Source organism: Panthera onca, chromosome D2 (genome assembly GCF_046562875.1).
Source record: "Panthera onca isolate mPanOnc1 chromosome D2, mPanOnc1 haplotype 2, whole genome shotgun sequence".
NCBI lineage: Eukaryota > Metazoa > Chordata > Mammalia > Carnivora > Felidae > Panthera > Panthera onca.
The window spans coordinates 87,713,342-87,727,849 of NC_138349.1; the positions used below are offsets into that span (position 1 = coordinate 87,713,342).

Genomic DNA, 14,508 nt, shown 5'->3' on the forward strand with positions numbered 1-14,508 from the left:
GTCCAGGTGGTGTTGGCTTCCGGCACGAAGTCTTTTCGAACCGCAAAGGGATCAGCTGGTCGGGTGTGGGTGTAATGGATCCAGGTAGCAATCCTATCGACTTTGAGAGCAGTGGGTGTGGTTAGGATCACAATATAGGGTCCCTTCCACCGTGGTTGGAGGGTCTCTTGCTTGTGTTCCCTGCACGTATACCCAATCTCCGGGTCGGTAGTGATGCGGCTCAGGAGGGGGCCCGTTTTTATAAATGGCTCTCAATCTGGGCCAAACTTCCTGGTGGGTGTGCTGGAGTTCCCTCAGGGAAATAAGAAGTTTATGATCATTAAATTCAGTTAACACATTAGACTGTAGGTTGGGAATTATGGGGGGGGGGGGGGCACTCCATACATGATTTTAAAGGGGGTTAATCCCAGTTTGTAAGGGGAGTTCTGCACCCTGAACAGAGCGTAGGGGAGTAAGACTACCCAATTAGCGCCAGTCTCCATGGTCAATTTAGTTAAGGTCTCTTTTAGAGTTTTATTTATTTTTTCTACCTGTCCTGAGCTTTGGGGTCTCTATGCACAATGTAGTTTCCAATCAGCCCCAATAAACTGTGCTATCCTTTGTATTACCTTTGAAATGAATGCTGGTCCGTTGTCTGATCCTATTAGGGTAGGGAATCCGTACCTGGGCATGATGTCTTCTAACATTTTCTTTGCTACTACCTGCGCAGTCTCATGCTTGGTGGGGAAGGCCTCTGTCCATCCTGAAAAGGTATCTATAAACACTAACAAATATTTATATCCATATTTTTCAGGCTTTACCTCGGTGAAGTCTACTTCCCAATAGGTTCCCGGCCTGGTTCCGCGGGTTCTGGAGCCAGGGTTTTTCCCGTGGTTGGTGGCGTTAGTTAATTGACAAGCTTTACAGCTAGTAACTATCTGCTCAATTTTTGTCCTGGAATCTTTAATGGTGATCCTAGCATGTCTTATTAACTCTTGCATTTTTCTTGTGCCCATATGAGTGGCTCGGTGCATCTTGGATAAGACTTTATTTCCCATTTCTTCTGGGTTGATTATGCTACAGTCTGCTGCTCTCCACCATCCGTTAAGGCACTGAGTTAAAGGTAATTTTTGGATCCAGTTTAGGTCTTCTTTACCCCAAGTAGGTTACCTCGGATCTGCAAATTTGGGCTTTCTTTGCTGAAGCCCGGTACCCCAGGGCACCAAGTGTCCGGAGGAGATTTTTGGTGCCTTGCAAGCAAGCTTCGGCAGTCTCAGCGGCGATTAAAAGATCGTCAACGTACTGCAAGAGAGTCACTTTGGGGTTTTGATTCCGGTACTCACCCAGATCCTCGTGAAGTGCCTCATCGAACAAGGTGGGTGAGTTTTTAAATCCTTGGGGGAGCCGGGTCCAGGTCAGTTGCCCATTTATGCCTCTCTCAGGATCGGACCACTCGAAGGCGAAGAGCTCTTGACTTTTGGGGGCCAGAGGCAGGCTGAAAAAAGCATCTTTTAAATCAAGGACAGTATACCATTGTCTTTCTGGGCTGAGGGCACTTAGGAGGGTATAGGGGTTGGGTACTGTTGGGTGTATGTCCATGACTCGGCGGTTAACTTCTCTCAGATCTTGTACCGGACGATAGTCCGCACTGTTAGGTTTTCGTACAGGCAGCAGGGGGGTGTTCCAGGCTGAATGGCAGGGACGCAAGATGCCTAAGTCTAGGAGGCGACGGATATGTGGCGTGATGCCATTTCTGGCCTCCATTGACATCGGGTATTGTCGGACCCGAACTGGATCTGCCCCCGGTTTCAGCTCTATGAATAGAGCTGGGCGATGTTTAGCCAACCCCATACCCCCGGTTTTAGCCCATGCCCCTGGAAACTGTTGGAGCCAGGGCTCTATGTTTTGACTTTGTGAGGGTGGCCCCTGGTGGAGTCGATATTCATCTTCTAATCTTAGAGTAAGTGTGGTAATGGGCTGGTTGTGAGGGCCAGTCACTTGGGGGCCCCCTGGCGTAAAATGAATTTGGGCCTCCATTTTAGTGAGTAAGTCTCTTCCTAATAAGGGGCATGGGCTGTCAGGGATGACTAGGAAGGAATGGGTGACCTTTTCATTTCCTAGATCCACAGTCCTCTGGGTGGTCTAGGGATATTTTTTTTATTCCGGTAGCCCCTTGGACCCAGGAAGATTTTTTAGAAATTTTTCCATGGGGCCTGATCAAGCCCGAATGTTGTGCTCCTGTGTCAGCTAGAAATTGAACTGGGTTCCCCTCCACTTGTAGCGTTACCCTAGGTTCGGGGAGGGGATCCGAACCCCGTCCCCCCTATTCTGCATCTTGAGTGAAGTGGGCGGGTGTGGTTTTTGGCTGCCACGGTTTTTGATCATGACGTGGCTTTAAGTTGCCTGTCCTCTGGAGTCTCTCTATTATTAAAGACACGCTGGGCAATGTGGACTAAGTCCTGAATCTGTTTTCCCTCCAGGTCCTCTAGTTTCTGGAGTTTTTTTTTTAATATCAGTGGCTGCCTGATTTACAAAGGCCATTACAACAGCAGCTTGATTTTCGGGGGCCTCGGGGTTCATGGGGGTATACTGTCTAAAGGTTTCCATTAATCTTTCTAAATAAGCGGCAGGGCTCTCTGTCTTACCTTGTATCACTGAATACACTTTTGCCAAATTAGTGGGCTTGCGTGCAGCAGCCCGGAGACCCGCCATTAGAGTCTGGCGATAAACGCGTAGCCGTCCCCTACCTTCTGCCGTGTTGTAGTCCCAGCCATCCTGTGGGGGTCGGGTCAAGGGAAAAGCTGCATTAATGAGATCAAGGTTAGCAGTGGGTTGGCCGTCATCTCCAGGAACCAGCTTTCTTGCTTCCAATTGAATTCTTTCTCGCTCCTCAGTGGTGAACAGGATTTGGAGGAGCTGCTGAGGTGGGTTGGTGGGTAAACATAACGCTGCCTAAGAGACTTATTAAATCTTTAGGGTTGTCAGAAAATCGGGCATTCTGGGTTTTCCAGTTATATAGGTCACTGGTAGAGAAGGGCCAGTATTGAAGTCGGGGGTTCCCCGTCTCATCGGGAGGCCCTTTTTCCCGTAAGGGTAAAGCTACGGTGGAGTCAGGAAGGCGGAGTCCTGGCTCATGTGGGGCCCGCCTACGGGTATGTCCGGCGGCCCTTGGACTTTGCCCCCACTAGGCTTAAGTTGTGTCCTCTAGCTTTTACGTCCCTGAAGTTGGCTAGAAGGAGGGAGAGAGGGGTGCTCTGCGTTTGGCCCATGTTATGATTCTGAGGAAGAGGAGAAGAGAAGGGGGCGGCACGGAGGGGGCCCTGAAGCGGCTGAAATCAGCGATGGAGTTCGCACAGGCGACCTCCGAGGGTGAGACCCCTGGCGGCCTGGCTGGGCCCCGGGCGGAGGGGCGGGAGGGAAAGCCGCAGGCAGCTGAGGAAGGAGGAAAGAGGAACAAAGGATGGAATAATTAATTCTGATCAGCCGAAAAAACACTTAATTTCAATAAAACATCCGACGCACGAAAGAAAAACAAGAGCCAACAAGAATCTCTGACAGTGGTTTCAACTTTTTGGGGCCGTCTCGGCCAGCCCAACAGAAAGGGTTATGGCTAGGACGGCGGTTATTACAAGGGCCCAGGGGTGACAATACATTTAGACTGACATAGAAGCACTCGCGTACTCGCCCGTCCGCGTCCCTCGCGGGAACTTAGGTGCCTCTTAGCATGGGCGGGCAGGTATAAACCCCCTGCTTGGATCAAAATAAATTTTGACCGCCTTAAGCCGTATGAGGATCACCGCGGAAATCGGGTTAGAGCCCACTCGAATCCCGTAGCTTATGCCGTGGGACTACACATAGGGTAGGTCAGGCGCGTGCCCCTGACTCCCAACAATCATTCCAGTCGATTTAACAGACAGACACACAGACACACATCACATCAAAATACGGGTAACAATTGGCATGCCTAGATGGTTTTTTCTTTTAGACGCCTAGAGATATTTCTTAGCACTCTGGAAGTTCATAGAGAAAATGAAAGTATTTAGTTCGCAGGCGCGTTGGGCATAAGCAGCCCACAGAAAAGAATCCTGATGGGCCAAAAAGGCCCCCCGATGGACCAGGAAGGTCCCCAGATGGGCCAAGAAGGTCCCCAGATGGGCCAAGAAGGCCCCCAGATGGACCAAGAAGGTCCCCAGATGGACCAAGAAGGTCCCCAGATGGGCCAAGAAGGCCCCCAGATGGACCAAGAAGGTCCCCAGATGGGCCAAGAAGGCCCCCAGATGGACCAAGAAGGTCCCCAGATGGACCAAGAAGGTCCCCAGATGGACCAAGAAGGTCCCCAGATGGACCAAGAAGGTCCCCAGATGTCAGTGGACGTCTCCAACTGACCCCGGCCGGGTGCCCTATAGCGCGTCCGCCAGGGTCACACCAGCTTCCAGACAGAACCGGTTCTCCAGAGAAGAAACACAGATCAGAGAGAAAAGGAAGAACGTTAGAGCCGGCTTACTTACCGATCGGAATCAAATACGACCCGTTGACCAGAAGTCTGGTGGGCTCGGGGGAGGTCTCGGTGGAACCTCCAAATGTAATGCCCAAAGTTCTAAAACCTCCCACAAAAGACCACCAGAGTCGTAAGTCAAAGCCAAGCGGCAAGGGTCGTTTATTGCAGGTTCGAACCTGGTCCTCTGAGCACTCGTCGCCGGTGACGCAAGAGGCCACGAATAGGGTTGGTATAGCGTTTTTATAGACAGAGACAAATAGCACAGGGGAGGTTTTTACTTGTGGCGAGAGGAAGAAAGGGGGAAGGGGGTAGGTGAGGAATGTGCTAAGCAAGCAGGTTTACAGAAGCGAGAAATGCCGGTTAGTTTGTATACAATCACTTATTCCATTACATATCAGACTACATTTAGGAAGTTTTACAGCCCATTTTACAGTGGGTTACAATCAGGAAAGGTCTCACAATGCTCATAGTAAACAGCAAGCAAAACAAACTTCTCAGCAATTGTATTTCTTATCAAAGATCCATAATAAGTAGAAAAGAGAACCTAGCTTTAAACTAAGGCGGGGCTGTCATTTGGATTCAAAGCTGTTCCTTTCACTTTCCCTGCCCTGTATCCCTCCCCCTGCCCACGCCAACAGCCCCATGGGACCCTCTCCCCCCACGCACAGCAGAAAATGCTGCCGGACTTACAGCAGCCTTCACTGGGGACACTGCTCTCTGAAACTCTCTAGCTAAAAAACGAAATGTCTAAAAGTATCATTTACTTTACTACTGTAATCATTTTAACAAGTAACTTTAGAAACATTAGCACATTTAAATAAGCAAAAATAAGGTAAAAAAACACACACACACACCCACCATCCTACAAAGGGACCACCACTCCTAATAGGTCAGCCTCTGTGTTCTCAGCCTTTGTGCATCTGCGTCCTGAATGGCACAGCTTCTTCAGAGACGTCAGCGTTCAGAAAACAGGGGTTGTGCTTTACCTGTCTGTGACTCGTGAGGGGACAGCGTGTCTGAACCAGAACAGACAGCCCACAGAGCAGAATGATAGGGAGAGTCACAGAGGTGGAAAGGTCTCTCACTGGCCTCCCGACCCCTCAGGACTAGCCACGGAGGCTCAGCTCTCCCAGCCAGACCTGAACCTGCCGGCCACTATCAACTCCCGCCATTCCGAGGCCATGAGGAAAACACCTTCAAATAACAGTAAGAAGTAAAATAATGATGATAAAAAGCTTAGCGCCCCATACAGGCTAAAGATGTGAGCTGATTGCTCACCCCTAATAAACCACCCAGTATCTAAATTCCCGGGGAATGAGCACTTTTCTTAGCACGAAAAGCAAATGCAAGGTGTTTTATAAATGCACGGGATTGGAATGAATTTTTGAGACTGTAGCATCTTTTCTACAATGCCTAAGCCTTTACTGAGATGCCCCTCCACTGCACATACCAGCCTCCAGAGACTCCCAGCCCCTGTGCCCATCCAGCCCTTTGCACTCCCCCGCTCCTACCCCTGTAACAGCCCTGAGAAGGAGCCTCCACATTAAAAGGAAAAAAGTTCAAAGTTTGACTCTAACACAAGCATGAACATCTTATTTACTGACTGGAGAATATTATCTTATTTTCAAGTGACCAGAATTTGATAGACCAGAGGAAGAAAAACTCAACAGAGAGAATTTTAAAAGTCTCTCGTATATCCCTCCGTGTGCCATGCTTCTCCAAAGATGCACTTATGAAATACGTCATACAGAGAAAGGCAGATACCATATGTCTTCACTCTTATGTGGATCCTGAGAAACTTAACAGAAGACCATGGGGGAGGGAAAAAGTGACAGAGAGGGAAGAAGGCAAACCATGAGAGACTCTTAAAAACTGAGAATAAACTGAGGGTTGATGCGGGGTGGGAGGGAGGGGAAAGTGGGTGATGGGCATTGAGGAGGGCACCTGTTGGGAAGAGCACTGGGTGTTGTATGGAAACCAGTTTGACAATAGATTTCATATTAAACAAAAAAACAAACGAAAAAACCAAAGACGCACTTATACGCAGACTAGAGGAGCATTAGTGAATTTTATCACCACTTTCCCCGTGTTAGCACCCTGCACATGGGGGGGTGCTTATCCATTCACTGGGCCAGATATTTATTGAGCAACTGGTGAGCCGCTCTGTTTCATCCCTGGGGTTGCAGAGGCAGCAGCGAAGTCCCGTCCTCCACGAACACCCAAATGCAAAGGGTTAAGTGACAAGAGAAATGAGCATCGCGTGAGCATGAAGTCCTCCCTGGGGTGGGCCGTCTGCCAGGTGTCACTGGACGGAGATGAAGGTGGGGCCCCCGTGTGCAGGGATCTCTCGAGCTCCTCACGACATCGCTTTTTCCACTCTCTGTTGCTACCTTGCGAAAGCATGAGTCCAGAGGAGACAACTGCTTTGGGGAGAGCTGAGCAGTGCGGCACAGGTCAAGGATGCCAGCTTCCCATTGCGAGGGGCCAGGCGGCTCTGGAAGGAAGACGTCACGGCCCTGCTGGCTCCCCACGCATCATCTCAGCGGGGTCCTGGACCCCATCATCGTCAGGTCTCCTCCTGGAACCTGAGACCCCTCCCCACCCGCCTCACTGTGGCCTCGGATACTTCAGGGGCCATTTACTCCTTCGTCCATCCCGAGGTTCTCTCCTGTCAGCATGAAAGCATCCTTGGAGAGGAAGGAGGCTAGGGAGTCATCCTCCCATTTCCTCAGGACCAGCTGTAGAGACAGGGAGGGAAGCGTAGGAGTTCCCGGGGTACCGAGGGAACTGGGTTCACCAGGTCTGGTAGGAAATGGAGAGGAGATCCAGGACAGGGGCTGGACACAAATTCTCCTGATGCATTACCTTGCTCCGTTCTACTAACTTCTTTCTTCCAATTTCTACTACTGCTTTCTTTTGAAATTGCCCCATCAGTGACCATCTGTCCCCTTCCCTCCACGTTTGTAAATTCCCAAGCCTCCCCTCCAGAAAAAAAAAAAAAAAATTCGATTTAAGATGTAAGAAGCTCTTCTAATGATTTTAGTTTTCCGGCTGAGATCAATTACTGGGCGGTCGAAACCAAACCACAAACACCAACCCTCAAAGTACCCATGGTGCGCATCGGCCCCTTCCGCTCAGAAGGGAGCTCGTGTGCACCGAACAGGGGCGCATCAGCAAGCATCTCGGCTCAAAGGAGACACTGCGCACAACACGTTCTGTGTCCCCTGCACGCTTTGGAAGCAATTACATCTAGTCTTGTAGATCCCTGGGTTTTGTTAAGAGGCCAGAAGTTCCCCGTTTCCATCACAGAAGTCTCCATGCCAGAGAATTCACAGCGATCCTCCCCGATGACATCCAAGGGGCTGGTAGCCAAAGTCCCCTCCACAGGCAAACAATGCATGAACACGTTCCTTTACTCAAAATACATTTCCTGGGTGCCAGGAAATGCACTTGGCAATGGGGATAAAGTGAGGAGTGAAACAGTGCCAGCCTTCAGGGATTACAAAACATTATTATTTAAAAGGGATGCATGGGACTTCTACGTTTTCAAACAGGGCACTATAGACTTACTGGAAAGGAAATTATTCACCTGGCTAGGCAATGTGTCCTTCCAAAAAGTGTGAAATATTCCTTGCCAAAATCTCAACAGAAGAAATTATTGGCAGTGTGATGCCTTTAAATAGCCCTCTGTGTAAAGTCCTCTGGTGGCAGGTGTTTCTGTGAATCCCAGAATGGGCTCTCCAGTGGTGGTTTCCATTCCCCAAAGCACAAAGGAAGCTGTATCTTCACATCAGGCCCAGTGTCCAAGGCTAGGCCATGTGGTTGGGAAGACAGCTGTGGCACAGCTGTGGCTCCCAGGGACAGTCCAATCTGAGCATGTGTGTGAGCATGCCACCTTTACTCAACAGTGAGGATAATGATGAGTTAAATCCATTAAGGCCTACTATATGCCTGGCACTGCTTTAAGCTATTTCTTATAGTATTAACATTATTAGATCTGTGAGGCTCATAACATTAGTCTAATAATATTAGTTGCGCCCCCAAGTTATCGATGAAGTACAGAGAGGTTTACCTACTTGCGTCCAAAGTTGCCCCACTTATTTTTTTAAAATTTTTCGTGTTTATTTATTTTTGAGAGAGAGAGAGAGAGAGAGTGTGTGATCAGGGGAGGGGCAGAGAGAGACAGACAGAGAGAGAGAGACAGATCTGAAGCAGGCTCCAGACTCTGAGCTGTCAGCTACAGAGCCTGACGCGGGGCTCAAACTCACAAACCGTGAGATGATGACCTGAGCCGGAGTCAGATGTTTAACCGACTGAGCCACCCAGGCACCCCAAAGTTGCCCCACTTATTAAGGGCAGAACTAAGAAATGAGGCCAGCCAATGTGGTTACGTATATGCACATACTTATACATGTACCACTTAAGAAACTAAAATTAGAAAGCAAATCTCTATATGATAACAGTTGGCTCTGCCATGCACAGTATTAGGTGGATGGATGTTTCTGTGAAGAAATACCCAGTCTGTTTCCACATATGCTAAGTCTATGTCCAATCAATGACTGGCCACATCTTAACAACCTATTGATATCCAAGGCATTAAGTAGACCACAGGGATGAAGCCATTTTTTTTTTCAAAAGAAAGAAGAATAAAAATTAAATAATAAAATCTCTCCATTGTAAACACTTTGGAACTAGTAAATCCCCCTTAATATCCAAGTTAAATGTCAGCATCCAGAAGCAAATAAAGAATCAGTGAATCTTTTCCTAATTCTTCCCAAACCCTGAGATTTCTTAAAGATCAGTGTACTTTGCATTTACCATATGGATTATGGAATTTATGAGCTACCGATACGTGTTGGGTCAACCGGGCAGAAGACAACTCAGCAGAAAGCTCCAGAAAATGGCGGCATGACTCAGCGCACTGGACTGTGCTGTGGAAACCCCATTAGGTTGATTGCACTTGGATGCCTGACTCAAGCGCAGAGTTATCTCAGGAGTCTTGTGACGCTTCTGAATGCTTCTGAACCCACGGCTCTCCAATTTAGCACAACTAGTGTTTGGAAGGGGTGTGGCTTGACCTGGCCTATGTCACGATGTTCCATCAAAACCCACTTTATAAGAAATGACCATTCCCGGTCTTTAGTCGTCCTCTGACAACTATCTAAGTGCATGTTCATCTGGTAACACAAACAATCTCTGAGGCAAAGTGTCACCTTTGTGTGAAACTTTCAACCCTAAAAAGGCAAAGTATCTGTGCCATTGGGCAGGTGTTGGTGAAGCATCCATGTGGCCTGTTCGTGCTCAGCAGGTAGGGACCTGTGGCACACTGTGGGGGTCATAAATCCCTGGGAAGCCTCCACCATTCATTTCTTCTTATTTTATTTTCAGATCAAGGGAGCTATAGACTCATTTTGGGGAAGAGAGTCAGGTGATCTGTGAGTTCACTTACTGCGAAGCATAAGTTTCATTTACAAGAGGAACTGAAAGCTGCTTATTTGCGTGACCGCGAAGTGAGTTTTGAATGAGCACAAAACGCTGCAGGTTGCAAGACTTTACTAAAGAACTTGTTTCATTAATCTTCCATTAAATCCTGGCAATTTTAACAACATAGCAAAATTCCTACTAGCACATGAATTTTGGGAATTCGTAAGATTTTAGTAAAACTTCTCATCAATACATTTTGAGTATTTTCTTGAGAATTTCATGGTTTCACTGTGGTTTTTCTTTTTAATTATAGATGACTATTAGTTTAGATCTACCATTGTCAACATTGTTTCTAGCAGGTATATTGATTAATTCTACAAGAGTTGTGATACATATTTACATCAGTATATTTTTTAAATTTTTTAATGTTTTTTTATTTTTGAGACAGAGAGAGGGGGGTGGGGGGGTGCAGAGAGAGAGGGAAACACAGAATCAGAAGCAGGCTCCAGGTTCCAAGCTGTCAGCACAGAGCCCGACGCAGGATTTGAACCCATGAACTGTAAGATCATGACCTGAGCTGAAGTCGGATACTTAACTGACTGAGCCACCCAGGTGCCCCCATCGGTACTTTTGGTCTGTAATTTTCCACCTCCACTTGTATGAATTATGTCCCATAAACCTGTGGATCACCACAGGCTTGCAGTTGAAGCGCATATATTTACAATCCTCCAGGCCATGTTTGACAGTGTGATCCATTGCTCACCTCTACGGACCTCCCAGGTGAGACTAGATGGGACCTGGATGGGGGAGGGGTGAACACTACGTGTGAATGAATGGCAGCGAAATATCACAGCGACTTGGCTTGGAACAAGTTGGCAGACGCTGACTCCCACAGAAAAGAGAAGTCTGCCGATGTCCTCGAAAAACAAGTTATATTGGTGAAATAATTTGGGGTCAAGGTAAAATCAAGCTTCAAATAAACGTGTGCAAGTATTCTCAGGACCTTTTGTATGTCACCATGCATTATGAACCTCATGGAATGAGATATTTCATGTAAAATTTCTCAAACATATTTTACTGTGAAATAACTATTAACCTTTCCAAGGACACAGGTTGGGAAACAATTGCTTAGAATAATATTATCAAATTGCTATTATTATCATGAATATCATCTGTGAGAAAGTAAAGGTTATGACCCTGAGGCTACTCTGATGCTATGGACGTCACTGATAGAAGCTGCATGTCCATTGGGCTAAAGCTTTAAAAAGCCAAAGCCATGAACTGCCTCGGCCAAAATGCTGTTTTATTTTGTGGATGCTGTCATCCAAAGACCAGCAGGAATGCATACGTGGACAACAAAGTTAGTTTTATTAGTTGGTGCAGCGAGAAAGACCACACTCCATGGGGACCTCTGTAAATATCAGACGTGGGAAGTTGAGTGCCTACGTGATGTGGGGTCAGAGTTTAGCCCAGGATGATCTTGGCAAAGGATGATTGGAACTCGTGCACTGGACACAGGCTAGAAGAGGCCAGTGACCTTGATTTCAGAATATGTATGTCCAAGCGGAGTCACCGTTAGATCAGACCTCTGTGGTCCCATCGTGGACCACACGGGTCTGACTGAACCATTCTCAGAGGGCTTGAGCTTTGATCTTGTGTGGTGCACATCACGGCTTGGTCTGGCACAGTTTATTTGGGAGGGCAAGTTTTCATTCTATCGACCTTTTTGGGAAATGGATCCCTGTGGCACTGGACCAGACATCCTGTCCTTTCTTTGAGAAAGCAAGGGTTCCTTGAAGGAGCTGATTTGCTTCCCTTCCTAGGGAGTGTGGAGGCGAGGACACAGATCTCTGGTCAGGGACTCAGGATGGTGACCTTAGGAAGAGCTCACACCCGGGAGAGGAGACACTCTGCACTTCACTTGTCCTACCGTGTCTTTCGATTTCACGGCACAAAAAGATGCCATTTTAGTGGCACATTAGGAGCACTGGTTTGTCTCCAGGTCAGCGGGGACGGCGGTGTCTGAAGGGGAGAGTCTGTGACGGGGCACAACTTTTCACTGCGGGGCAGAGGGCAGTGCCATCCTGGCTCAGGTGGCACTGAGATGATGAGGGCCAGCCTGACAGCGAAGGCCCGCCGGAAGCCACGGCTGGAGTCATACGCGTTAGTGCCCCCCACCCTCTCCACATATGCAGGTCGCGTGGTCAAGCTCCAGGTCGCGGGGAGGAGAGTACTGTCCCCACCTGGAGGCCAGGCAGGCACGGGGTCGTGGATCTCACACCCGCTCGGCTCTCTCCATCCAGTCACAGGGAATGTGGATACTTGATTCTTTCTCTACATTTACGGATTGGGAAACTGAACCTCTCAGAAGTTATAACTTTCCAAGGTTACATTAACTTCGAAGCCAATTTTTTTCATTAAAAGATTACCATGTAATTACAACCAAAATAAAGCAAACGATTCCAACTGGCCAAAATCAACACTTGTACTTCAGAAAAGACAGGTATAAGATTGAGCAATTCAGCAGTAATATCTTGATTATTTTTTTGCCATAAATGAAAGGTATTGTGTAATATCTAAGACAGAGCATTTTATTATCAAGTCCTTACCATTTATTTCAAACGTGTATTTTATCAAGTAAGTAATTCCCAGTACAATTTCCTAATACACTTATTGCACCTGTTATAACCTCACATTGCTGATACTTCACGTAAATTTGCTGTTATTTGGTAAGGTTTCCTTGTGATTCTTCCTCAACATTAAAAAAGAAAAAAGAAAAGAAGCACAAGAAATTGACAAAACAATGGAAAGGAATGCTGAGTGCACCCAACCTAAAAATTCTGACAAAAATCAGAATTTAGATCGTTTTCTTTTTATTTTTTGTCTTTGATTCTTGTTTCGCTATATGTCTTTTGCTGAAGAAATACTGGCTAGAGAGCTTCTGATTTATTCCAAATCATGACAATGTATTCAGACAACTTTAGCACATTTGCTGCCTCCGTGGTCATCTTTTAATTGATCTCGAGTGCCAGCAGTTCAACCGCAGAGCTCGCACCTGACTGCTCACCAGCACCAGCACCGTGAGTCACAGATCAGGCGCAGGAAAGATGGGCTAGAGCCCGTGCTTCGGGGAGCCTCTGACTACAGAATATGAGATTTCGAAATGAAAGCTCCAGTGACCAACTCCTTAGAGTGTCATGGCTCGAACTCAGATGTGTGTTGGTGTAGAGCCCCGAACTGCCAAATGGCTGCTTTTAATCTCAGTTCTTTCTTAGGTGAAATGGGACAAGACCTACATGGAAATATTCGTTTACAAATGAATGCACACTAAGTGATGAATTTTTATACCATATGTATGTCTATATACCCACATTAATATCAAATGTGTAAATATACAGACATGTATGCTTAGGAAAGCTGTCTCCGAAGAGTGGAATGATGGCTCAGTTACTTTTTCAACAGAGAAACAAAACTATTTCCACTTCATAAGTAGGCAGATTCAGGAGCCGCTGGATTACTATCTTCCCATGCTCAAAAGTCAGAGATGAGCAGAGGGAAAATCATTGAATCGATAAATGTAGAAAGCACCAGAATATTATTTTTATTTCTGAAAACTCTGAAGAAACCAGCCTTTCCTCAGCCATCAGTGACTGGAGTTATGTGTCAGCTCGTGCACTAGGGCAGCCCCTCTTAGAAACTAGCTGCCCACAGACGGTGTTGCTCGCACAGGGAAGTCCTTCCCTGCCAGCATCCCAGGACAGGTGTCCAACAGCACTGTGTGTTCCTCTCCTGGTTCTGCTGTTTATTCCGAAGACCGCCCCCCCTCCCCCACTCCTTCTCTACCATGTTCCGTATTCCAAGAAACTGACAGTACACATGTCAACAGGCTTCACTGCCCTCTGGCTTCTCTTGGGTTTAGCCGATAGGAACATCTGGGAAAAGACTGGAGAGAGGGAGAAGAGTAAGAGTGGGCTGTGTATCTCCTGGCTCCCTGCCTGCAGCATCGACGTGGGCCAGCTGCATCCCCGTAGCACCTACATGGAGCCTTATCCACGCAGGGGCCATTCCCAGGATTCAAGTGTTTTCCTGCTCCCATCAAAGCCTAGAGTACGCATGTCTCTCTCCCCCCTAATTTTAGGTCACCATTATTCCTTCCCCGGTGTTGTTTCCATGTCTTTGTACAGACTCCCTTTATTAAGCTCTCCTCACATCATGCAATCTGTTTCTTGCCAGTTTCCTGGATGGCACAGATACCTTTCTTTTATTCTTTCTTATAGATTGTGCATGTGTAGAAAATTACCTATGATATTTCATTACTTTTTTTCTTTTTTCACCTAATCTGTTCCATAAACCTTAACTGAGCGCCCACTATGATGCCGAGCTAAATCCTGAGGATACAGGGGTGGGTAAGGCATTGCCTTCGTCGTGAAGGAAGTTCACCAAGTGGGAGCACTGGAAATATAAGTAGTGTGACCATATAACTTATCACTGAAATTGGGATACTTTGGAGTAAGAAGGGAATTACTCTTAATAAGTGTACTACAAAACTGGCCAACACTGTCACTGTTGGGCAAACCAAAGATGAAGAGATCATTGTTTGATGCTGT

The 14,508-nt window shown here is 47.2% G+C and overlaps 1 pseudogene; it reads right to left on the minus strand.

Annotated features, from left to right (window-relative positions):
• Positions 1–2,360: 2,360 nt before the first annotated feature.
• LOC145712487 (uncharacterized) lies at positions 2,361–7,658 on the minus strand (annotated as a pseudogene).
• Between the last annotated feature and the right edge of the window lie 6,850 nt (positions 7,659–14,508).